Genomic DNA, 25167 nt, shown 5'->3' on the forward strand with positions numbered 1-25167 from the left:
ACTCAGGAGATCAAGGCCAAACCAGGCAACATAGTAAGATACATCCCCCAAAACAGTCAAGGGCAAAAAAGGGGGCAAAGATAGAAGTTTAGAATATTCACTGAAGCCATTGACTTTTTCCCCTAAAAACCTCAGCCAAACATGGTGACTCACAAATGCAAGCCTAGCATCCCAAAAGCTAAAGCAAAAAGATCCAGCTTAAGGACAGCCTGGGCTACATGGTGAGTTCCAAGTTAGCCTGAGCTATAGTTAGAAAACATTCTGAGGCCAGCAAAGTGGCTCTGCGGGTAAAGATGCTTGCCACCAAGGCTGACAGTCCTAATCCATCCCAGGAATACACACCTCCAGGGTGTCTCACTGTACAGCCCTGGCTGGCCTTAGAACTTACTATGTAGACCAGGCTGGCAGAATTCACAGAGATCTTCCTGCCTCTGCCTCCTGTGTGCACCACCACACTCAGCCTGGAGCATCTCTTTGAATATCTGCAACCTGTGAATTTTCGACCTTTTATTGCTTATTGTCTGTGTTCAGATGTATGGGTTAATGTGTCCGTGGCTGGGTGAGTGTAGATGCAGGAACAGGCACATCAGCTCGTTGTTTGCTTGAAGGCCAGAGGACAGCTTTCTGGAGTTGGTTTTTCCCTCCCACATTGTTTCTGAGATGGTGTCTCTAATAATTCCTGCTCTACTTTGCTTATAGAAGCCCCCACCCAATCCTCCTGTCTCTACCCTCCAGTCTCACTGTAGAGCTGGACCTGGGATTACAGAGACAGTCACTACATTTGATTTTCTTTTCACAAGTTCTAGGGAGTGAACTCGGGGCATCCGGGCTGCTCAATGGGTGCTTTTATCCATGAGCCCTGTGCCCTGGCCTCAGCCTCAGTAGTCACTGTATTATCATCCACAGGAAAAGTTGATGCTCAGAGATATCAAGTGGTACATGCAGGGTGACACATCTGCAGGCAGCAGAACCACAGGCACATACTCTACTGTGAGGCATAAACATAAGCTGAATCTCTCACTCATCAGTGGCCAGATGCTTCCCTGGGTCAGAGTCTCACTGCTATAGGACTACTAAAGACAGCGCACTCAGGCAAGAGGTTGCAGGGGCTGGGTACCTTAAGCGTGAGTTTGCAGTGCATGTGTTCCTCCCTTCAACACAGCAGATGACAAGCTAGACCTCAGACTTCTCCTAAAGACTCTTCTGTTAGGAAAAGAAGCTTCCCTGGTGGTGGGGTAAAATACTATTGACATATTAATGACACCAGGAGCCTTTTAATATTCATCTTATTTATTCTTAGCCCAGTCTGGCTGCACCAGAGCCAACGGTTTGTTGTTAATGAGATTGAGAACATTTTAAATCAACTTAATTGACATTTTTATGGTGTTCAGCAGGCCTGAGACACTAGATTTTCAGCTGGGAAGCTGTATAAGAATGAGGGTTTTGGATGGCCATGTAAACCTCTGCACACAGAGCAAAGTCACTGGGCAAGGCCGAGGTAAGCAAAGCTCCATGGTTCTACCTGGAACTCAGAATTTGGTGCTATGGAGACTTTCTTTTTTCCGTTTTTTAAACTTATTTATTTCTACGTGTGTATGGATGCCCGTGGTGAATCTCCTGAGGCTAGAGTTACAGGTAGCTGTGGGCTGCCCAACCTAGGTGCTGGGAACCAAACTGTGATTCCCTGAAAAAGCAACCCGTGTTCTTAACGGTTGAGCCACCTCTCCAGCCCCATTGAATCCTTTTGGTCCTTACTCTGTTCCTATCACAGCGGCTATGAAGCTAGAATCTGAGCCTGAGATTCTAACATGGTGCCTCAGTTTCCCTGTCTGTAAAATAAAGTTCCTTACTCCCAGGGTTGTACGATGATGAGCTCAGCTCTCCTCCTATGGTTCTGCAACTATTAACCTTGTTGTTATTAAAAAGGATCATTTAAAGTCTCCATGTTTGATTTAACATCTAGAGGATGTTCTGGAGGTCTCCATCTGTGGAACTCAGCATTGGTCACCTGACTTGCTTTGACCATGAAAGGAACTGACACTTGTCACTTTTCAGACACATGGCCCTTCTCAGACCCATGTCCCTTCTCAGTCTATTCAACAGTCAGCAATTCCTCCCTGCCCTCTCTTCTGTATGCTACAGGAATGCAGTTTTTCCTTTTAATGACTGGACCATCTGCCATATCCCAGAGTGACTATGAAAAGAGCAGAGCCACTGCCAGCCTTCAACGGGCTGCAACTGGAGGAAGAGGCGACAACCTGTTTGGGGTGGGAGCTTTGTTACTCCAGCAGGAGACAACCCTTCAAGCCTGGACAGTACTGCTTCTTAGTATGCTCTCAGTCCAGTGGGGGAAACATATTAAACAGATATGGAGTGTCATAGCCGGAGAGAAAGAGGGCTGTGAAGGATCCAAGGACCACCACGCCCCAGCCAGTCCAGAAAGACTGCATGAGAGGGGCTTAAAGTTCTTCTTCATTTGAACTTGGAGAAAGGGTTACACCATAGGACACTGCCAACATTTACTGACTGCTAGCCCTGGTCTCATCTAGTCCTCAAACCAGCACTATGACTTGGTGGTGGTGGTGGTGGTGGTGGTAATAATGATGATGGTGATGGCAATGATTGTGGTTTTGGTGGTGGTAGTGACAGGATATCTTTATAAAAGTTAGCTAAGAAGAAAGGCAAAAGCAAAGAAAGGGAAGGAGGTCAGGGGAGAACAGGAAGAAGGACGGGGAGTTTAATTTGTAACTAATCGAGAGCAGCCATTGCTCATGAAACCCAAAGTGGAGGTGTTTGAGCACCATGTGGGTTTGGGAATGCGTGTGCTTGGTCTATCACTGACATGATAGGAAAGGCAGCCCTGTCCTGTCTTGACGCATCTCAGTCACAGAGCAGCCTTGGCCTTCTCTCTTCCCCCATTCAATCCATGCCTGTGAAGTCCCATCTATACTTCAACTTGGAGTCTCTACCTTTCAGAATCCTTCTGTGCTAGAAGCTCCTGCCTACAAGATACAACAAAGGTCTAATGATCTAGGTAATAGCTGGGTCTCAACAATTTCCTCCAAGTCCCGACATTCCCGGAGGGAAGATGGGCACAGAATCAGGATACTCACAAGACTCAGGAAGTTACAGAATACACAAGCCCCGCCCCCATTGTAACAAAGCAGTAAACAATGACCAGGAAGAGGCCACTAATCAGCCAGAGCAGCCTTTAAGTTGCGTAGGGAGTTTCAGTGATGTGCTGCACCCGTGCTGGAGTGGGCTTTTTGGAGACAGGGGTGTTTCTGAATTCCTCATGCTCCTGTAAATAACCCAAGGAAAGCCACTAGGTCACCGAGCTAGACTGGAATGGGATTGTTTCTTTGGGCTGGAATCAGTACCATATCTGAGGTGAACAGACAGTCATCGCACAGCTGTCTGTGAAAAGAAACCAAGGCTGGAAGGAATCAGTCCTCAATGACGATGGGGAGATCTCACTGCAGTGAGAAGGACCACGTAGAGCATCGAGCCCTCTCTCCTGAGAGTATGGACCACCGTGAACTGGACTAAGAAGGTATACGCCGCTGTTGAATGCTTCAGGCTGAGAGGAGAGTCAAAGTTGAACAAATTCATTTGTGCACGATTTAGAACTGTCAGCAAAGAGTTCTACGAATTCTCTTTCTTGGGCTTCTGTCAAGTGTAAAGAGCTGGGCTAGCCACATCCAAGAGTCATGGTGGCTACAAGTCTGTCGGTGCGACCTCCGGAACAACGACTCCTTGCAAGCTGGAGCTCTCCGGTTGGCTGGTGGCAAGGGAGTCCAGGTTCCAGGGAAGCCCATGAGTGGACGCTGAGCTGTTCGCCGAGGACCACAGCACCTCAGTGTCCTCTGAGCATCCTGCTTTCTTGCTCATCTTCATCCTCTTTCAGACATGCTCACAACTCACAACTGAGAATCATCATTGCCAAGGTCAAAGTGTTCAAGTCCCAAACCTGTTTCTGGTCTCAAAGGAATCATTTGTCATTAAATAAGAAGAAGGGGGGGCACTGTTTTACACAATGTTTTCCTTGCCACAACTCGAGCATTCACCAAGTATTTTAACTGTAAGCTCTTTCCACATAATCCATTAGTTTTAAAAACACTTTGTTCCAGTGAATCCTTGCTTGCTTTCTTCCTCCCCTGCAGAGGAGAACCACGTGGCTGAGAGTGGACTACAAGGGGAAATCCTCCCACCTCCTCACTCTTTTTTTTATTATTAAACAATTTTATTAGATATTTTCCTCATTTACATTTCAAATACTACCCCGAAAGTCCCCTATACCCTCCCCCCGCCCTGCTCCCCAACCCACCCACTCCTGCTTCCTGGCCCTGGTGTAGCCCTGTACTCCACCTCCTCACTCTTGAGGGCAAATCAAATAGTCACTTCCAGGTTCTGAGTGCTTACTGTGTGGCGACATCTTTCTGATTTTTCCTTTCAACTATGGAATATGACAGTTAACTTTGATTGTCAAGTTGATTGACTCGAGCAATGTCTCAGAGACTAGGGAAGTCATTTCTGGAGTGTCTGTCAGGGTCTTTTAGGGAGGAGTAACTAAGGAGACGTTCCCTGAGGGTGTGTGGGTATGTCCCACTATTGGACCCAAGGGGTAGAGGAAAACTGCATCTTTCTCTCTCCCTCTCCTTCTCCCCTTTCCCCCTCCCCCTTCCCCCTTGTCCCCTTCCTTCCCTCCCCCGCATGTCTCTTGCTTTGTCTTTCTGCTCCACTCTATCTACTCTATCACACGCTTTCCCCCGCAGGATGGGCTGAAGCCTTTAAAGTCTCGGGTAATACAAGTTTTTCCTTTCTAAATGGTTTGTGCTCTCAAATCCGTGCCTAGTGTCAAAAAGCCTGACCAGGGCTGACAGAATTACCATGTGCAGATTGTCAGCTCCACACCATAACTGTATACATAACACCTATGGCCAGACAGTCCCTGGGCATATCTAGAACCTTCCTCTTAGAAAGGTGTAAAGTGTCATGTGGTTCCCCTTTTCTCCCTCTCCAGCCCCAATGACACATTTTCTCTTGAGACAAGGTCTCACTCCGCTGGCCTTGAGATCCCCCTGCCTCCGCTCCTGAGTGCTGGGATTATAGGCATGTGCCACTGTGCCTGCTCTATCTGCTCCAGGAGCCTGACTATTTTATAACACTCCTGTAGGTACAAGCATGCAGAATTTGCCTTTTGGTGACTGGCTTGTCTCACTTTGTACACTGCCCTCAAGGCTTACCCATGTTGTAGCATGAAGGGAATCTCTTTTTAAAAGTGGGATATCACTCCACTGCACTCTCTGCCATACTTTCTTTGGCCATTAACCCCTCAGTCAACATTTAGGTTTCTTCTACTTTTTTACCACTGGGAACAAACCTGCAAAGAACACCGGTATAAATGTCTTCCTCTGAGACCTGTATTTGGTTCTTTTGGAATTATTTATTTATTTATTATTATTATGGGGGGGGATGTTGTAGGCATATCAGATATATCAGAGGACAGCTTTCATGGATCGGTTCTTTCCTTCCATAGTGGAGTCCATGGGTGTAGCTCCTACTGTAGGCTCCACGACGATTGTGGTACTCACTCCGATGTTCATCAGCCGAGTTCTTTAGGGCATTTGTGTGGCAGTGGATTGCTACAACAGCTGGTCATTTATGACTAATTTTTGAGGAATCTCTACCCTGTTTTTGATAGCATATGAATCGTTTTACAATCCTGCCCACAATGCTCCAGGCTTTTTAATTCTCCCACATCCCACTAGTGACTGCTTCTTTTTTCTCTTCTGATATTGTTGTTTTCCTTTTATTTTGTTTTGGTTTTTATTCTGTTTTTGTTTTTGAGAGAGGAACTCATTTGTCATCTAGGCTGGCCTCAAATTCATAATTCTCCTGCCTCAGTTTCCCAAATGCTGATAGATGATAGAGAGAGGGATGAAAAAGAGATAAATAGATGGGTGGAATGATAGACAGATACATGATATATGGGTGAATAGATAGATTGATTTATTGATTGATTGATAGATGACAGCTAGGCAATAAATGGATGGCTATCTAGGCAGATAAGTGATAAATAGGTAGATAATAGAGATAAGTGGATAGTTATACAATGGGATAAACATAAAGATATATGTGTTATCATTACACATGTGAGGTGATAGTATAGATTTGATTCTAATTTTTTTAGTGATTAGTAATATTGACTAAGTTATCAAATACTGTTAACTATTTAAATATTTTCTTTGATAAATGTCTAGTCTAGTCCTTTGTCCATTTTAAAAATCAGGTTACTGGGGAGTTTATAATTTTTAAGTTGGAATATTTTTATAGATTATACATGTTATTCCCTTATCAAATGCAGTCATTCCCTAGTGAGCCTGGGAGATTTGCCTCAGTACCTCCCAAAGGTCCCCAAGCCTGCAGATGCTCAAGTGTCTTATGTAAAGTGACACATTACCTGGGAACACAACTCAGTTGGTAGAATACTTGTAGCAAGCACAAAGTACTAGATTTCATTCCCAGAATCTTGTAAACCAGGCAGATTGATGCAGGTCTATAACCCCAGCCCTACAGAGGTGGAGGCAGGAAGGTCAGAAGTTCAAAGTCATCCTCAGCTACATAATGAGTTCAAGGCTGAGTTAGCCTGAGCCACATGAGATCTTACCCAGTAAATAAGTAAATAAAATGATATGTTATTTGCCTTTTATAATATGCTCATCTTTCCATTGTACTTTCATAATCTCTGGGTTAAAGGAATGACCATCCAAATTGTTGGGAGCTATTAAGACAACTCTATTGTCTTGATCTCCGAATTGGGCCTCTCCCCCGGAGAAGAAAAGGGGGTCAAAAGTGGGCCACCGACGCACCATCCCAAGAACAACCAAAGAATGTTCCAGCCCTAAGTCAGCGCCAGATGTCCTGACCACAAGATATACCCTAATACCACCAAGTTCCTGCTTCCCCGTGTAGTTGCCAAAAGAAAAATTTCCACTGCCCCATCCCTCCTGCTGAGAAGTACTTCCTCCTTTGCTTGTGCATTTCCACTGCCCCATTCCTCCTGCTGAGAAGTACTTCCCCTTTTGCTTGTCCATTTAAGCCTTGAGCCTTGCTGAATACAGAGAGACCTTGATGCTACTCAAACTGCTTCCATGTCGTTCTTGCACATGGTTTCCGTCTCTCCCTTCCCCCATTTGGTTCTTAGGAGAAGGTCCCCTCGAGACCCTCGAATAACTGGACCTGCTGAATGGGTCACCAAATCCCCCAGGTGGGGATCCATCCCATAAACAACCACCAAACCCAGACACTATTGCAGATGCCAACAAGAGCTTGTTGACAGGAGCCTGATATAGCTGTCTCCTAAGAGGCTCTGCCAGTGCCTGACTAATACAGAAATGGATGCTCACAGTCATCCATTAGATGGAGCACAGGGTCCCCAATGAAGGAGCTAGAGAAACTACCAGAGGAGCTGAAGGGGTTTGCAGCCCCCTTGGAGGAACAACAATATGAACTAACCAGTAACCCCAGAGCTCCCTGGGACTAAACCACCAAAGAAAACACACGGAGGGACTCGTGGCTCTAGCTGCATATGTAGCAGAGGATGGCCTAGTCAGTCATCAATGGGAGGAGAGGCCCTTGGTCCTGTGGAGGTTCTATGCCACATTATAGGGGAGGCATGGGCCAGGAAGTGGGAGTGGGTGGGTTAGGGAGCAGGGAGAGGGGGAATAGGATAGGGGATTTTCAGAGGGGAAACTAGGAAAGGGAATAACATTTGAAATGTAAATAAAGAAAATATCTAATAAGAAAAAATCTCTGGGTTACTTTTAATTCCTAACACAAAGTAAATAAAATATAAATAGTTGTATTATTTAAAGAATAGTTATAAAAAATCCATACATTCTCAATTTTCAATCCAAGGTTTATTGAGTTCACGTTTGTGGAACCAGAAAATACCAAGGATTGACGACATGCTTCGCAAATATTTTCTCTCATGATACAGATTGCCTGGTCCTTCTGTTGACTGCTTCTTTGCTGAATCTAGTTCTCCATCTCTATGAGTTCCTTTAATTCTCACCCAAATTCAAGGTGGCATGGAGGTTCACATAGTGTGATGCTTAATTTTTTGACAACTTGACACAAGCTAGAGTCATCTGGAAAAGAGAAACCTCAATTGAAAAATTGCCTCCATCCAAATGGCCTATGAGCACATTTTGGTTAATGATTGATGGGGGAGGGCCCAGTTCCATGTGGGCTGTGCTGCCCCTGGCCAGATGGTCCTGGGTTCTATGAGAAAGCAGACAGAGAAAGCATGAGAAGCAAGCCAGTGAACAATACTCCCCCATGGCATCTGCTTCAGTTCCTGCCTTGACTTCCCCTGGTGAACTGGATCAAGCTGAAAGATAAAATAAACTCTCTCCTAGTTACTTTTGATCACAGTATTTATCACAGCAATAGAAAGCAAATGAGAACAGACTGGGAAATCAAGGTCTGGGGATTTGCCTGCCCAGAGCTGCAGAACCTGCAGCATGAGAGTCAGGACATATATTTGCAACTTCTGGAAAATTCCTGTCATTCTGTTGTGACAGTCATCCTTATCCCCTGGATGCTGACAGATTACCATAGGACAGCTGTGCCTGTAGCATGAGCCTGGGGGCCTGACATGCTGAGTCCAACTGCCTCCATCATTTCTGCCATGCCCTCTCACCTTGTTCCTCTCCACCCTGTTTCCTCTCTACAGCTAACTTGAATTCAAGACAGGAGACAGCAGGTTCCCCCTCTCTCTCCTCCAGAACATGATGCAAATGACCACTGCTCCTTTTCCTGTGAGTCTAGAGCAAAGCTCAGAATCAATCAATCTTTGTTTCTTTCCTTCCTTCTTTCTTTCCTTCCTTCTTTCTTTCCTTCTTTCTTTCTTTCCTTCTTTCTTTCTTTCTTTCTTTCTTTCTTTCTTCCTTCCTTCCTTTCTTCCTTTCTTCCTTCCTTTCTTCCTTTCTTCCTTTCCTCATTCCTTCCTTTCTTCTATCCTCTCTTTCTTCCTTCCTTCCTCTTTCTTTCGACCCTTTTTGAAATGTTGAGGACTGAATCTAGTGCCTGGCGCACACTGGGCAAGAGCTCTGCCACGTCCTTATATTCCCTAGCCCTCCTTTAAGTCTTTACTTTGATACAATGTCACTTGGTTATGCAGGCTAGTCTTGAACTCACTTCATAGCCCAGACAGCTCTTAACTTGCAATCCTCCTGCTTCAACCTTCCTAGTAGCCAGAAAGACAGGCCTGCATCAGCAGGTCTAGCTTCCTTTTACCTGATACAGTGCTCGAAGCAGTTTCTGTCAATCAGGCATTGCCATATGGGATAAAATCCCTTGCTGTCCCCTGACTGGGTGGTGAGGATTTCCAGAGTGGCCCTTGCATCTCTTGAATAGCGTTAAAATGTCAACCACAACAGCAACAACCTAACATACTTCAAGGTAGTGAAGTTCAATGGGGCGTTTCCTCCTTTATCTTACAAGAGAACGTTATGTTTATCATAATCGCCTCTCAGATGAGGAAAGGAAAGCACAACATGTTCCAAGGATGTGGGGAAGGCTGTGCTGCAGCTAATGGTGACTCCAAGTTAGAGCTTGGCTGACAGGATGAGCTAACCACTCTAGGCCCTGCCAGCTCTGCCCCATCTACACCCCAAAATCTCTATGCCCAGGCATCAGTACAGGCATCAGTAAGTAGCCAGCATCTCAGAAAACCTTGCCAAGCATGATGAAACTAACATACCACAGGCCAGAGGGTAGATGGGCAAGATAAGACCGCTGGTCCAGACCCTCAAGGGGAGGGGCTGGGGGAATCTGGTTTCTGACTCAGACTCAACTCCCTGAGCCTGCAGGAGTAACTGCCTCCCTGCCTCTCAGCCTCAGAGTCAAGCCATCCAAGATTATAATTATCCCACATACCCCACCCACGGCCCTGCTTGTCTTAGGAACCATGGCTCACAAGCCTGGGGGCTCCCAAAGCAAGGGGGTGGCTGGGGGCTGGGCAGAAATAGGGCCTCACAGAAATGGGGCCTCAGGAGTTCTCTTAGTCACAGAGCAGAACTGAGGGGGAGCAGACTACAGTCATGGCAGGGGTGGGGAGAGGAGCCATGGGTCCCGGAATCTCCCCGGAAGCTCCTGACTTGTAGGTAGGCAGTCTCCTATGTGTGTGTGTTGCAGAGCACCAGGGGACAGAGGGTCTCTCCCTGGGATACCATAAATAGTGGTGGGATCTTAGACTTTTGGATATTTCTCCTGGCCTCAGTTTCCCTACCCTGAAAGTGACTATACTTAAGTTTGAGGGTGGAAGTAAGCTGGTGGTGGGTCCAGGGCCCTGCCAATGTGTTTCCTTCTAAGGAATATGCTGGTTACACTTGGTTCAAACAGCTCTAGTTCCTTTATCACTTTCACAGCCCAGAGCTTATGAGAGTCACTTGTGACCATAGCCCCTTCTTGCTCCCTGTGTCAAGATGGCTAACAATATTGCCTGGTGCATCACCGAGTCAGAGCACACACTTCAACATCAATAAAACAGCTGGGGTTGGGGCACATTGGTCAGTTGGCAGAGCATTTGCCTAGTATGCCTGACGCCTGGGTTCCATCCTCAGCACTGCATAAACCAGGCATGCAACCGCATGCCTGTAATTCCAGAACTCAGAAAGTAGGAAGCAGGAGGATCGGGAGTTCAAAGTCATGCTTAGCTACATAGTAAGTTCGAGACCAGCTTGTACTGCATAGGACCCTGCCTCAAAAGAGAAGCAGGGAGAGGTCGGGGGAAGGAAGGGAAAAGAGGGAAGGGAAAGGAAAACAAACTGTTTGATCCTTGTTCCTGACCACCCTGAAGACAGTACCCAATAAATGCTAGCAGCAATCTTGTGAGCTTTGCAATCAAATAACCTGAGTTCCAACCCTGCTGCCCACACCTCCACCGCTCTGGTCCCAGGCTCCCTCATCTGTCCAGTGGGAATAGAGGTCACTCAGAGCACAGTAGTTACAACTGTTACTTTGGTTGTCATTTTCCTACGCTTAAAGCTGGCACCTCCTCCATACCAAGCCAGTCAGTAAGATGACCAAGTACCAGTCTTCTTCATTGAAACTACAAGAAGAAACTGGAGGCAGCCCCTTCAGCATCTGTTCAAGAAGTGCACACAGAGTGGCCAAGGACTGAAGTCCAGTTATAGAAAATGGTACAGCCTAGGCCTCCATTTCCTCAGAGAACTGTGTGTTAGGAGACCTCAGCACGGAGAACAGCTATAAGAATCAACAAGACAAGGTGAGCACCTCACTTGGGCCCCACTTTCCAGCAAAAAAAAAAAAAAAAAAAAAGGCATCAGCTACTTCTCTGATAGAGGATTGGGGTAGGGTTAAAAGTTGGGCAGGTGCCTTAATAAGTAAAGAGCTAGCCTTGCAAACATGAGGACCAGAGCTCAATCCCCACATAAAAGCTGGGCATTGTGGCAAATGCATGTGATGTTAGTGCTGACGAGATGGAGGCAGGGTCCTTGCAACTCCCTAGCCAGCCAGTCTAGCTTAATTGATAAGCCCCAGATCTGAGTGGGAGATCCTATATCAAAAAAATAATAATAATAAGGTGGGGAGCTCGTGAGGAAGAACTGTTAAGGCTGACCCCTGGCCTCCGCACACAGATGAACACAGTAGCACATGGTATATGCATGCATACAAACATACATGCATAAATACACACACACACACACACACACACACACACACACACACACACACAGGCACATACCTACACAGAGGGTATTCCATTTTGGACCACCCAATGCAGTAAATAATCTAGCCTGTCTGGGGCTCCCAAATGGTGCAGGCTAATGAGCACAGGGCAAGGATCAAGGGTGCGAAAGTGAGGGAAGGAGAAATGTTCCCTGAGAGCACTGTCTAGCCTGAAAGGAATGGAGTGGATTGGGCTGCCAAGAATCTGTGTAGCTTCCCGAGCATTTCTCTCTGGCCGTGGGCAGCTGCTCTGCACCTCCTTTTAGCCTCACAGATGAGGAAGCAGGAAGTAAGTGAAGCAAGGCAGATTTACAGATGTGAAAGGAACACTTCTGAGCTCAGGGAAGCCATGAACTGAGAGGCTAGGCTCTGCAGCACCAATCACTCAGTTTACGAACCCAATCTCTGACCACTCTCACTTTCCTTGGCCTTCCCACTTGACTGAAGGTTTGTGCTGAGTCAGGAAACATCATAGCCACGGTTCCTCCTCAGCCCTCCTGTCCTTCCCCATTTCTCCTGGGATATTTCCCAGAACTGTGGAATCCCATTTTTAGTGTCCACACTCAGGGCAGTTTGGGATTGCAGAGTTCTTCCCTAGGCAACCTTCACTCGTCAACCCGTGGAGAGGCCTGTTCTGAAGCCTGTTCTAGTTGATCTCCATGGTTTCTAGAAGCACAAAGAACCAGTTGCCACACTTTTTAACACCATCTACTGGGTCCCTCATTGTTTTGAGATCCACTCTACCTGCTGTATCTTGCACTAGGCCATGTGCCTAGTGACCCCCCCCCCAATCTCAGTTCCTCACTCAGAATGTCATCGTTGACCTTCTTCCCAGACACCTTGATCTTATCTCCCCTCCTCTGCTAACAAAATCTGTGCAGTGGCCCATCCAGTTTCACATCTTGAGTGAGAAAGGTGTGTAGACCTGTACTGTCTCTCAGTCACAAGGGGCTGGGAACCCTGCACTCCACCCATCCCCCCTTTCATTGCTGTTATTATTGTAAAGCAAGTACATGAGTTCAAGAAACTTCTACATTGACATTTTATGTCTCTAGACAATAATATAGGCCCTTATAGGAAAACCCAGACTTGAGAACTAAAATACCTAGATTGCTTGCTGATTTTTGTGTATTTTGAGACAGTTTCACATAGCCCCTACTGACATCAACTCCACTTTGTAACCTAGAATAACCTTGAACTTTTGATCCTACCACCTCCATCTCTTGCATGCTGGGATTGTATGCCATATGGTACTCTACAGTCATTCAATATGGTACTCTACAGCCGTTCAATGTGATACTCTACAGCCATTCAGTGTGGCACTCTACAGCCATTCAATATGGTACTCTATAGTCATTCAGTGTGGTACTCTACAGCCATTCATTATGATACTCTACAGCCATTCAATATGACACTCTACAGCAATTCAATATGGTACTCTACAGCCATTCAATATGGTATTCTACAATCATTCAGTGTGGTATTCTACAGTCATTCAGAATGCTGATCTATAGCCATTCAATGTGGTATTTACAGGCATTCCAGGTGGTGATCTACAGCCATTCATATGGTACTTACATCCATTTGCAACTTTAAGGAGTTTTATTAAAATAATAATTTTTGTTTCTTAGACTATACCACATACTGAGCTAAAAGCTTTTTGTGTGCTTTTTATCTCATTTAATCCCCACAATAACCCTGTAATGTAGGTCCATGTAGGCTTTATCAACATCAGAGTTATCATTGTAATTCCCATTTTACAAACAAGGAAATTGAATCCTTCAAAAGATTATCAATCAACGCATATAATGTACTGATGAGGTAAAAGAGAATATACATGGTTTATTCAGTATAACTCAACTGTGCGTACATATACACCCACATACACCTATCCCATAGGTAACGGACTGCAATTGATATTGATTTTAGTGACTATGGGCACCTTAGCCCTTCTGGTTGGGTCTCTGCAGCTCTGGATATCTCATACCTTCAGGCTGAGTTTCTGCATCTTTGAGCACCTAACTCAGTCAGTCAGGGTCTCTGCAGCCATGGGAATTTTAGCCCTTCTGGCTATGTCTCTGCTTCTTTAGGATATGTGAGCTACATCATCATCTTCTTCTTCTCCTCCTTTCTTCTCCTGAGAAGAAGCTGCTAGGACTGAGGCATCTTGGATTATCTGTTTTAACTGCCAGGAGCCAACAACTGGGTTCCAGAGAGGATTACAGCTACACTGAACCAGATCCTTCTGAGACCTCACAAGGCTCCAGAAAAATCATACAAAGTTTATCACAAGCAGAGGACATGGAAGGATAAGAGTAGAGAAGCCAGAGAGACTTCAGAAAGATCTACAACATCCATAAGCAGGCACCAAATCAACCCCTCAGTCCCAAGGGGCTTTGCTTGGCCTCAGGCCTTGAAACACAGAGATGGTTGGAGGGGGCTGGGCCTCACTGACACAAGGATGCAAGTTTGTTCGGTTTCTTTGCCACCACTCACAGAGCCAAAGCCAGTTGGCTTTAGTAACCAGGCATAAACAACTGCAACCAGGTGCAACCCATATACCCGTTTCCCCAGTAAACCATGTAGCAACTTGGCTCAAGGCATCTCCAGGCAGTGATGGAGCCTGTCACAAATCATAGATCAGTACATCCCATCCGATCTTGGGCAGGACCATGGTTCTGGCACCTTAGAGTTGACTGCATAGTTAGGCTACAACATGGATGGCTCTTTGCCCAAAGAGGCTAGTGGGAGATCAGCCATGCTCCCTCAGGGTCACTTCAGGCAACTGCCTAGAATCTTAGTATCTCAAAGCTTGGGTGCCAGGTATGTAGGACACCTCTCTAGGGCTGGAGGAAGTTCCCTGGCTCATCCTCCCAGCATGTCTCACCCAGGGACCACTGATGCTCTGATCCCAGAGTGGGGAAGGGGAAGGTCAAACTGGGGCATGTTTTTTCCACTTTTCTCATGCCTGAGTCATCTCGCTTCCTACTCTACACAAGCCTTCTGCCAGAGTCCACAGCCTGGCAATGCAGAGTACAGAATGGGAGGCAGGAAGAACAAGCCAACAGGAATTTCACCTTCATTCAATAAATGTTTGTGTCCCACATATCAGGAGCTTTCAGGGTGCTCTGTACCTCAGGAAGTAGACAGAGGATATCCTCAGTCATGGGGTGGTTAAAGACCAGTGAGAGACAGATCATTAAGAAATAAACAAACAGGAGCTGGGGAAACAGCTCAATCAGTAAAATTCCTTAAGCACTAACATGAGGACCTGAGTTTTGATCCACAGCATCCTTATAAAATCTGAATATGGTAGCAAACTGCTCAAATCCCAGGTCTGGGAGATGGAGACAAGAGGGATCCTGGAGTTTGCTGGCCAAGAACTCTATCCCTTATGGCAAATTCTAAATTTAGTGAAGCCTTGTTTTTTTTTTTAAAGTTAATTAGTTAATTAATTAAAGGGTGATTTATTAGCAGTTAAGAGCACCTGTTATTCTTGTAAAGGATGCAGATTCCATTCCCAGGACCCACATGGCAACTTACAACTGTCTGGAACTTTAGTTCCAGGGGAATCTGGCACTCTCTTCTAGACTCTTGGCACTGTACACACACACACACACACACACACACACACACACATGGACACACTGCACACACAACTATATATGCAAGCTGTCCTGATGAGGTTTCTATTGCTGCAACAAAACATCATAACCAAAAACAACTTGGAGAGGAAAGGGTTTGTTTGACTTATACTTGCACATCATAGTACATAACTGAAGGAAAAGTCAGGGCAGGAAGTCAAACAGGGCAGGAGCCTGAAGGCAGGAACCGATGCAGAGGCCACAGAGGGGTGCTGCTTACTGGCTTGCTCATCACAGCTTGCTTAGACTGCTTTCTTATAGAACCCAGCACCACCAGCCCAGGAGTGGTCCCACACACAATGGCTGGGCCCTCCCCCATCAATCACTAATTAAGACAATGTCCTATACACTTGCCTTCAGCCCAATATGTTGGAGGTATTTTCTCAGTTGAGGATCCCTCCTCTCAGATGACTATAGGTGCCAAATTGACATAAAAATATCCAGCCCAATTTGATCCCTCGTCAATTTGACACACACATTTCACTGTTAAGCCATAACCAGTCCTTTCCTGTTCATTGCCAAGATCACACATTAATATGACGATAATATTAAATATTCCAAGTTTTAAAACGCCCACCGTCTTTAAAAATTCAAACATTTAAGTTAAAAGCTCCTTTAGAAAATCCAAAGTCACTCAACTGCAGGCTTCTATAAAATAAGAAGTAAGTTAAATACCTCAAGAAAGAGAAACCAGGGCAGTCACAAACAGATCAAAGCAAAACACCAACTGTGGGGGAAATTTTTCAATGTCCAAAGTTTAGGATTCACAGTGTCAAGCTTGGGACCCAGCTCCTCCAAAGAGTCTGGGTCACGTCTCCAGCTCCACCTGGTCATCATCCTGTCAGGACAGGAACTGAAGCAGGGCAGGAACCTGAAGGCAGGAACTGATGATGCAGAGGCCGTTGAGTGTGCTGCGTATTGGCTTGTTCCTCATGGCTTGCTCATGCTCTGCTTTCTTACAGAACCCAGGACCACCAGCCCAGAGATGACCCCATCCACAATGGGCTGAGCCCTCCCATATCAATCACTAATTAAGAAAATCCCAAGAGGAAGTAGCATTCTCTAATAGAAGCTGAGACTGTAAGATGATGGCACAGAGGTCAAGAGGAAGAGCTGTCTAGTCAGAGGGAGTGACGGTGCAAAAGTCCAGAGGGAGGAAAGGCCTGGCAAGTTAGGAGAACTGGGTCAAGGCTGTATGGCTGGAAGATGGCAGACATGGTGGAGAGGAAAGTGAGGGCTGGTGAAGTCAGGGCAACAGGAGGGCATCATGCAAAGTCAGTTTGGATTTGACTCCAAGTGATTGGGATTTCCAAAAACAGAGCCTGAGACAAGGATTTGGGTGTAGTTAATCATTCAGGAGGTTATTTTGAGAAGAGAGAACAAAGGAAAGGAAATGTATTCAGGGGGTTCATCATTGGAACCACCACACTGGATGCGAGGCAGGCAATGCTGCTAGGACTTTCCCAGAAATGTTCATGAAGCTGCCTTGAACCTTCCATTCTGAGGAGGAAGCCACAGGACATTTATCTGCACCTCCCTTTCCTAGTGACTGCTGATCACTCCCTGGATGGCTAAACTGTCATTTCTGGAATTCACTTTTGCACAGGCTGACCAAGTTCAAGCTACATCTGAGAAAGATTCAGGGCACAAAAGCAGAAATATGGCAAACATGCTCTAGTAGTGGCCACTGTAATAGAAAGTTGAGCCTCAGCTCAGAAGAGGGTTGCAAGAGTCAGACATCAACATTGAGGTGTAGAAAGCTTTGCTACCAGTGGGGAGCCTCTGACAGTCTTCAGGTAAAAGAGGCCCATCTGATTGCAAGTTAGATGAAATTCACAACTTACTACTACTCAAAGTGCAAAGAATAAGCAAGTGTGGTTGTTCACCCATAGATGGAACATCTATATAATACCCACCCCAAGGCCCAGAGAGCATCATGGGAGAGGGAGCAGGAAGAATGTAAGAGCTGGGGGATGGGATACTGTGAAATGTTGTCTCTGGACACCACACGTGGCTGCTATACTCATGAACTCAAAGCAGCCAAGGAGTCCAGGGAGTGATCAGCAGTCCCTAGGAAAGGGAGAAGCAGGTAACCAAGACCTGCTCAAGGTCAAGCCTGTAGGAAAGTCCAGCATGGATGGGGGAGAGGCTCCTGAGACCCACTCTGTGTTGGGGCCCGACAGGGAAAGGTAGAGTCAGTTCTCTGAGCTGTTGCCATTGCGTGGCTCCCCATGACCCAGCAGATGACCCCCATATGTGGGCTCCTGTGCATACATACAGAAGCACTAAATGGACTTGGTGGGCTATTTTCTAAAATATGTAGATGACATCTGCTCAGCTGTGCACAGAGAGGGAATAAGACTCCCCATGCCCCAATACCAGGACCTAAGTACTCCCCAGCAAGACTTCCCAGCACACGGCTCAGGAGATCCACTCCCACTCCTAGCCAGCTTCCCTGGGAGATCCTTCACCCATTAGTTTCAGTTCATCCTAGAGATGAACCTCAGGCACCACCTGAGGATGAAGCGTTTCTTCTGGCAGCACCACGAAAGATGCATACAGGGAGGAGACAGGAGGTGTGGACCAGGCACGCTTTAGGGGGCCAGAAAATTGTGTGATTACAGGTCTCCATTCAGAAAATATGTTCAAAGGTTTTGTGAGGACGAGGGCTCCTGTTTCTATACCTGAGTACATTCTGGGGCTTCTGTCCTAAATAGAAATGAATCCATCCTGGTGAGCTGTGTTGGAAGGGTTCTGAAGGCTGAATCTATGCAGAGGCAGCACCATCTTCTGGATGTAGCCCCATCTTCTGGAAGTCGTCTAAGACTACTCAGTGACACAGAGGGCAGTTCTACAGAAAGCCTGAGAGACTGCATGATGGCTCTCTCTCTCTCTCTCTCTCTCTCTCTCTCTCTCTCTCTCTCTCTCTCTCTCTCTCTCTCTTCTGTGTGTGTGTGTGTGTGTGTGTGACAATTCAATTGTTCTAGACCAGCTATCTAACAAGCCTCGGGGCTTCTGTGCTGGCTGGTTTTGTGTCAACTTGACACAAGCTAGAGTCATCAGAGGAGGAGCCTATATTGAGGAAATGACTCCATGAAATCCAACTGTAAGGCATTTTCTCAATCAGTGTTCCATGGGGAGGGTCCAGCCCATTGTGGGTGATGCCATCCCTAGGCTGGTGGTCCTAGGTTCTAGAAGAAAGCAGGCTGAGCAAGCCATGGGAAGCAAACCAGTAAGCAGCACCCCTCTGTGGCCTCTGCATCAGCTCCTGCCTCCAGGTTCCAACCCTGCTTGAGTTCCCGTCCTGACTTCCTTCAATGATGGACTATGACCTAGAAGTGTAAATTGAATAAACCTTTCCTCTCCAACTTGCTTTTGGGGTCATGGAGTTTTTGTCACAACAAAAGAAATCCCAGCTAGGTCAGGTTCCTGTCTCTGTCCTCTCAGAGGTCATAGGTGAGTGTTGCCTTTTACACTGATCTGAACTCAGATCCTCATGCACACACAATTCACAGACTGAGCCTTCTCCCCATCCCCCCTTTTTTAAAGACACAGTCTCATTTATCCCGGGCTGGCCTCAAACTAATCAGGGAACCAAAGATGAGTTTTATCTTCTGATCTTCCTGCTTCTACTTCCTGAGTACCTGGATCACAAATGTGTAGTACCACACCTGATTGTCACTAATCTTATAGCTTCCTTGAGTCTCTTACAGTATATGACATCACTCTATAACCCTAGATGTGGAGGCTCAGGGCATCACACTCCTTGGCAGAGGCCTCACCAACAGGAAGCAATGGAATGCATACCCTACCAGCCCCCACTGTCTATGAGGCTGCAGCAAGATGGCCTCATCCCTGTTTGTCTCCCCATGGGTCACTTTTCACCTCTCGCCTAGAGGCAGCTCCTGAGAGCCCTGTGGCCCTGAGTCTTGACTTTCTACCCTGCAGGTGTTTGCCTCCTCCATATGTGTTGCTGAGCCCCAGGAAGACTAATTATAAATGTCTGGTATTTATAGTGAGTTTCTCCACCCAAGGCTTCCAGCATCTCAGGGAACTATTTACAGACTCCTCCAGCACTTCGGGAAGAAAGGCAGAACCTCCCAGAGGAAACTGAGGTGAAGAGACATGGCGCTTGGTGATGTCTCTGGAGTGAGGACTCCTCAGTTAAGGAGTCCATGCCTGGATTTGACAGAACAGCTGTCAGGGAGAGACACAGGAAAGGAAAGCCCATGTGCCCACATGCCTGGACACTGTAGAGTTGTCCCTTTCACCTCTGACTCTGAGAGTCTCTGTGAAGTGGGGCTGGAGGGCTAAGCCTGGTTCTCTTGGTTTGATGGTGGTGGTGTTTGTTTGTTTGTTTGTTATTTGTTTGTTTGTTTTTCAGGATAAGGTCAGGCAAGCAGTGATTTTGTTGCTGGCCTAAGAAGGATCCTATTTCAACTAGAATGAACAAGACCAGGAAGTGTGGGTGGGGGACTTTGACAGATGAGGGGACAGCTCAGTTGGTAAAATGCTTCCCTGAGTTCAGTCTCCAGAACCCACGTTTAAATAAAAAGTTAAGTGTGGTGACACACACTTAACTCCAGCACTGGGGGACAAAGGAGGGGGTGGAGCAGAGACAGGCAGGTCCCTGGGACTCCTCAGTGACGGGAGCTTGTACATGGGGACTCACCAGCTCACATCTCCACAGGAAGGAAGGAAAACAGAAGATCAGGCTGGAACTGAGCCACAGAATAACTATCCTAAGACCCATATGCCCAATGGCCCACTTTCTCCAGCTAAGCCCCCATATAATAGTGACTCCAGGGTTTCCCAGAGTTCACATAGCTGGAGATCAAACCCAAGCATTCAAACACAGGAGACTATGAAATATACTTCTCACTCAAAATATAACATGACCCTCATGTCCCCCACTTATGTCCTGATACAACCCCCAGAACATAGAAGTAGGTTGTTATCTAGAAAGGAGAATAAGGTTTCAGGTAATTTACTATAGATTGAGGGGAGGGTATCTGAGACTGGTAGCCCAGGTTGACCTTCTGCCTGAGAAGTACAAGTATATGAACCACTAGGCCTGGCTAATTGACAAATGTGAAAAATAGGGAAATGACCCTGGATTATCTGGTTGAGGTTAGGCTAATCAGAAAAGTCTTTAAAATTGAAAGAGGAAGGTAGAAAAGGTCAATTTGATGTGATGTGATGTGATGTAACTCAATCCACAAATGAAGGTCTGTAGGCAGCCTCTAGGAGCTAAATAAAGGGGGACAAGGAAAATGGACTCCTGTAAAGTCTCTGGAAAAAAAGCAATACCTCAATTTCAGTTCTATTAGCACCTGAGCCCAACTTTCAACCTCCAGAATTTAGGATAATGGGTTTCTTTTCTACCCTCCCCTCCTCATTTGAGATAGTCTCACTATGGAGCCACTGATGGTCTGGAGCACCTGTGTAAATGAGACTGACCTTGAATTCAGAGACAAGTCTGTCTCTGCCTCAAGTGCCGGGAGCCTAGCACTAGACACCTGGCCTACATTTCTTTCTTTTGGGGGGAAGGGGTGTGCAGTGAACTTTTATTGATGGTATTCAAGAGAGTAAGGAGGGCCTCCTAGGCCCCCCCTGTTATTATGAAGATCTGGGATGGAAATTGTGAAGGAGATGCTCAGTGTTGGGGGCCGAGTTGGGACAGGGACTCCTCAGCAACTAAGGGCCTCTCTCTTGCTCTCAGTGACCTTGCTGGGGTGGGTGGTCCAGGGTTTCTTAGTCCTTGGAGGCCCATCACCATCTTCCAGGAGCCAGATCCTGCTAACATCAAGTGGGGTGATGCTAGTGGTGAGTATGTTGTGAAGTCTACTTGCATCTTCACCACCATGGAGAAGGCCAGGGCCCACTTGAAGGGTGGAGCCAAAAGGGTCATCATCTCTACCCCCGTGTTTGTGATGGGTGTGAACCATGAGAAATATGACAACTCACTCAAGATTGTCAGCAATGCATCCTGCACCACCAACTGCTTAGCCCCCCCTGGCCAAGGTCATCTAAGCACACTTTGGCAGTGTGAAAGGGTTCATGACCACAGTCTATGCCATCACTGTACTCAGAAGACTGTGGATGATCCCTCTGGAAAGCTGTGGTATGGTGGCCATGGGACTTCCCAGAACATGCATCCACTGGTGCTGCCAAGGCTGTGGGCAAGGAGCTGAACGGGAAGCTCACTGGCATGACCTTCCGTGTTCCTACCCCCAGTGGATATCCATTGTGGATCTGACATGTTGCCTGGAGAAACCTGCCAAGTATGATAACATCAAGAAGGTGGTGAAGCAGGCATCTGAGGGCCCACTAAAGGGCATCCTGGGCTACACAGAGGACCAGGGTGTCTCCTGTGACTTCAACAGCAACTCCCACTCCTCTACTTTTGATGCTGGGGCTGGCGTTGCTCTCAATGACAACTTTGTAAAGCTCATTTCCTGGTATGACAATAAATATGGCTACATACAGCAACAGGGTGGTAGACCTCATGGCCTATATGGCCTCCAAGGACTGAGAAACCCTGGACCACCCACCCCAAGCTTGATGACAAGCTTCCCATTCTCAACCTTGACAGTGCTGTTGAATTGGCCGTGGGTGGAGTCAGACTGGAACATGTAGACCATGTAGTTGAGGTCAATGAAGGAATTGTTGATGGCAACAATCTCCACTTTGCCAAGTGCAGAGCAGAAGGCAGCCCTGGTAACCAGGCGCCCAATACGGCCAAATCTGTTCACACCGACCTTCACCATCTTGTCTACAAGATGAGGCTGGCACTGCACAAGAAGGTATGGCTGTCTCTGGAACAGGGAGGAGCAGAGAGCCCCTACATCTGTTCCTTAAGCTCCTCTGAGTATGGAAATTTGTTACAACCTCACCAGTGAAACCCACACGTGTCATGGAAAATTCATGGTCATCGTGAATTTTCACACCATGAGCCTGTGATGGGTTGAGAAGCTCTGAATCAGCATGACAACCTTCTCCTTACACAGCATTCCATTGCTACTGACCTGCCTAAAACTTGGTGGTCTACACTGACCCAGCAGTAAGGGAACCCCTGGAAGCCTCCTCAGCAATGTGGGAGCGATTTTCTACTTAGCAGAGGGAGCTTTTAGGAAAGAGTAGCTGTGTCTAGAGCCCCCCCACCCTAGCCAAGGGAGACCTCCCCTCCTTTTCTCCTGGTTCCCTGACAGATTCAGCCTATGCCTGCCTGCTCCACACTGCATGGTACCCGAATTCCTTGGGTCCAAGAGCTGGCTAAGGACAGGGTAGAAGTAAAGTGAAGCCAAAGTATTCCCTTGTCTGGTTTTCCTTGACAAAAGAGGATGAGCTGATTTGCAGCTGGGTTGGGGTCCCAGGGACGAATCCCTAGGACAGATGAACCCTTAGACAATTATTAATGCCATGTCCTCTGCTCTGTTTTGTGTGTGTGTCACCCAAGAAGCTTTTACAACTCACGATGCCCAGTCAGCTGCAGTTAAGTCAGAGCATCTAGTCTGAGCTGAGGAAAACAAGCTTTGTGAAGCTTCCCAGGCAATTCCAGATACTGCTGAAGGTGAGATCCAAAGGGTTCGAGAACTCAGCAATCTACAGCACCAGCATCATCCAAGTGCCCACAGTGGGGAAGTAGCCACAGCTTTACTGTAGACTTCTGGACTCAGATCTGCCTTTGAACAAGGTCTCCAAAGGACCCCTGGGCACACTGTTTGAGACAGTGAAGCATGGGGAAGCTAAGACTGTCAATGATAGGGGCTTTGTGGTGAGACAACCTTGGCAGATTGAAGCCAAGGTATGTGGCAAAGAGCACACAATGCAACAGTTCTCACATGAAAGATGTATTAGGGACAGGTGAAAGGCTGCCTCAGAGCAGGGACAAGACAGACAGACAGACAGACAGACAGACAGACAGACAGACAGACAGACAGATGGATAGAGAGGAGAGAGCAGGCTGCAATGATGGGGACCTTTTAAAGGGTATGTCTGTCCCATTTGGCAGCTGGTGATAACATGTTGCAGGCACTGAATGGCTAGGGACAGGCTGGGAGAGCTCCTGATTACTAACAGCCACTAGACCAGGGAGGTGGCTTGGCAGGCAAAAGCTCTTGACAAGCAGACCTGACACACCAGAGACCTACAGAAAGTAGCCCAATTGGGTGGCACAAATATGCAGCCCCAGCTTTCCTATGATGAGAGGGAGGCAGAAAGGATAATGGCCTAAAGTTCTCAGCACAAACAAGAGAGATCTTGCCTCAAACAAGGTAGAAGGCAAGAACTTATACATATGTTCTATGACTTGCATGTGTGTTTATGTGCTGGATAAATAGCCCCACCCTACCCTACCCTACCCTGGGAGAGGGGGACACCTCTGAGGCTGGGCATGGTAACACACAACCTACATTACAGCACTCAGAATGTAAAGTCTGTAGAATTTCTGTGTGTTCCAGGCCAGCCTGATCTACATAGTAAGATCCTGTCTCAAAAAACAAAATAACAAAAACTAAATACATAAACCCTGGCTCAGGATGTGTTTATGGGGTGTAACTCCCATGACCTAGCCAGGAGGCCTCCTCAGCTCTGCCTCTCCATGTGAATCATATCCACAGGGAGGGGGCCTGCATCCCCCAGGGGTCCATAAGAGTCCCAGAATGGGGGTAGGGGAGGCAGCAATATACTCACTACCTACCATAGAAGAGACTCACCCTATTCTGCCCTTCAGGCTTCGTGGCACACACCTGTGATCCCAGCACTAACTAGGGAGGTTTATGCAGGAAGACCAAGAGTTGAAGCTAGCCTTGGCTACATAGCCAAATTTAGGGCCATCTTAAGCTAGATGACATCTGTCTTTAAATTGCCAAAATATGTCACTCCTTTGCCTCTTTCTGACATCCTTATTAGAAAGACTGCATGTCTGTGCCTTACAAACTACTGAGTGTGTATGCACATGTGTGTGTGCTTGAATGTGTGGGTGTGTATGCGTGTTTAAGATTATGACCTCATCAAGAGTTACTCCAACCTGGGTCAGAGAGATGCAAGCCTGACAACCTGCTTTCAGGTATGAGAAATGCAGATAAAAGCAGGAGGCAGTGGAGTGTGTCTGTGTAGAAAGAGATGGCAGCAGAAAAATGCCTTAGCTGCCTAGAGTATCCAGCACAACAGCAAACCAGAGAGACCCTGACTCAAAAACAAGGTGGAAGAGGAAGACCAAAACACAGAGTGTCCTGTGGTTTCTACGTATGCACTGTGGCATGAATGCACCCTCACACACAAACATATACACACATATATACAAGAATAAACAAATAAATATATTTTTTATATCAACACATCCACTGTACTTAAAAAATAACAGAGGGCTTGTTAGGTAAGGAGCATGTGATCAACAAGGGGCAGGGACTGGGACAGGAAAGGATGATGAAGAATAAATAAGATGAAAATGCTTTACATGTGTTAGACCAAGGCCCCAGCACATGCAGCAGAGAGCTGCCTCGTCCTGCCTCAGTGGGAGAGGATGAGCCTAACCCTGCAGAGACATGATGCATGAGGGTGGGAGAATACCCAGAGGGGCTCCACCCTCTCAGAGCCAAAGGGGAGGAGAACGGGATTCTGGGAGGGAGGACCTGGAAGGGATGCAGCACTTGGGATGTAAATAAAGAAATTAATTTTTAAAAAGATTGATATGTGTTATATGTATTTATAAAATGTCATAATGAAACCCATTATTAAGTATAATCAATATGTGCTAATG

General features: G+C 46.7%; 2 pseudogenes; one reads left to right on the forward strand and one right to left on the reverse strand.

The window, feature by feature from the left end:
• On the forward strand, positions 21168-21962 carry Gm7572 (predicted gene 7572; annotated as a pseudogene).
• Gm3890 (predicted gene 3890) lies at positions 21966-22224 on the reverse strand (annotated as a pseudogene).

The sequence above is a fragment of the Mus musculus genome, chromosome 16 (assembly GCF_000001635.26).
Source record: "Mus musculus strain C57BL/6J chromosome 16, GRCm38.p6 C57BL/6J".
Classification (NCBI taxonomy): Eukaryota; Metazoa; Chordata; class Mammalia; order Rodentia; family Muridae; genus Mus; species Mus musculus.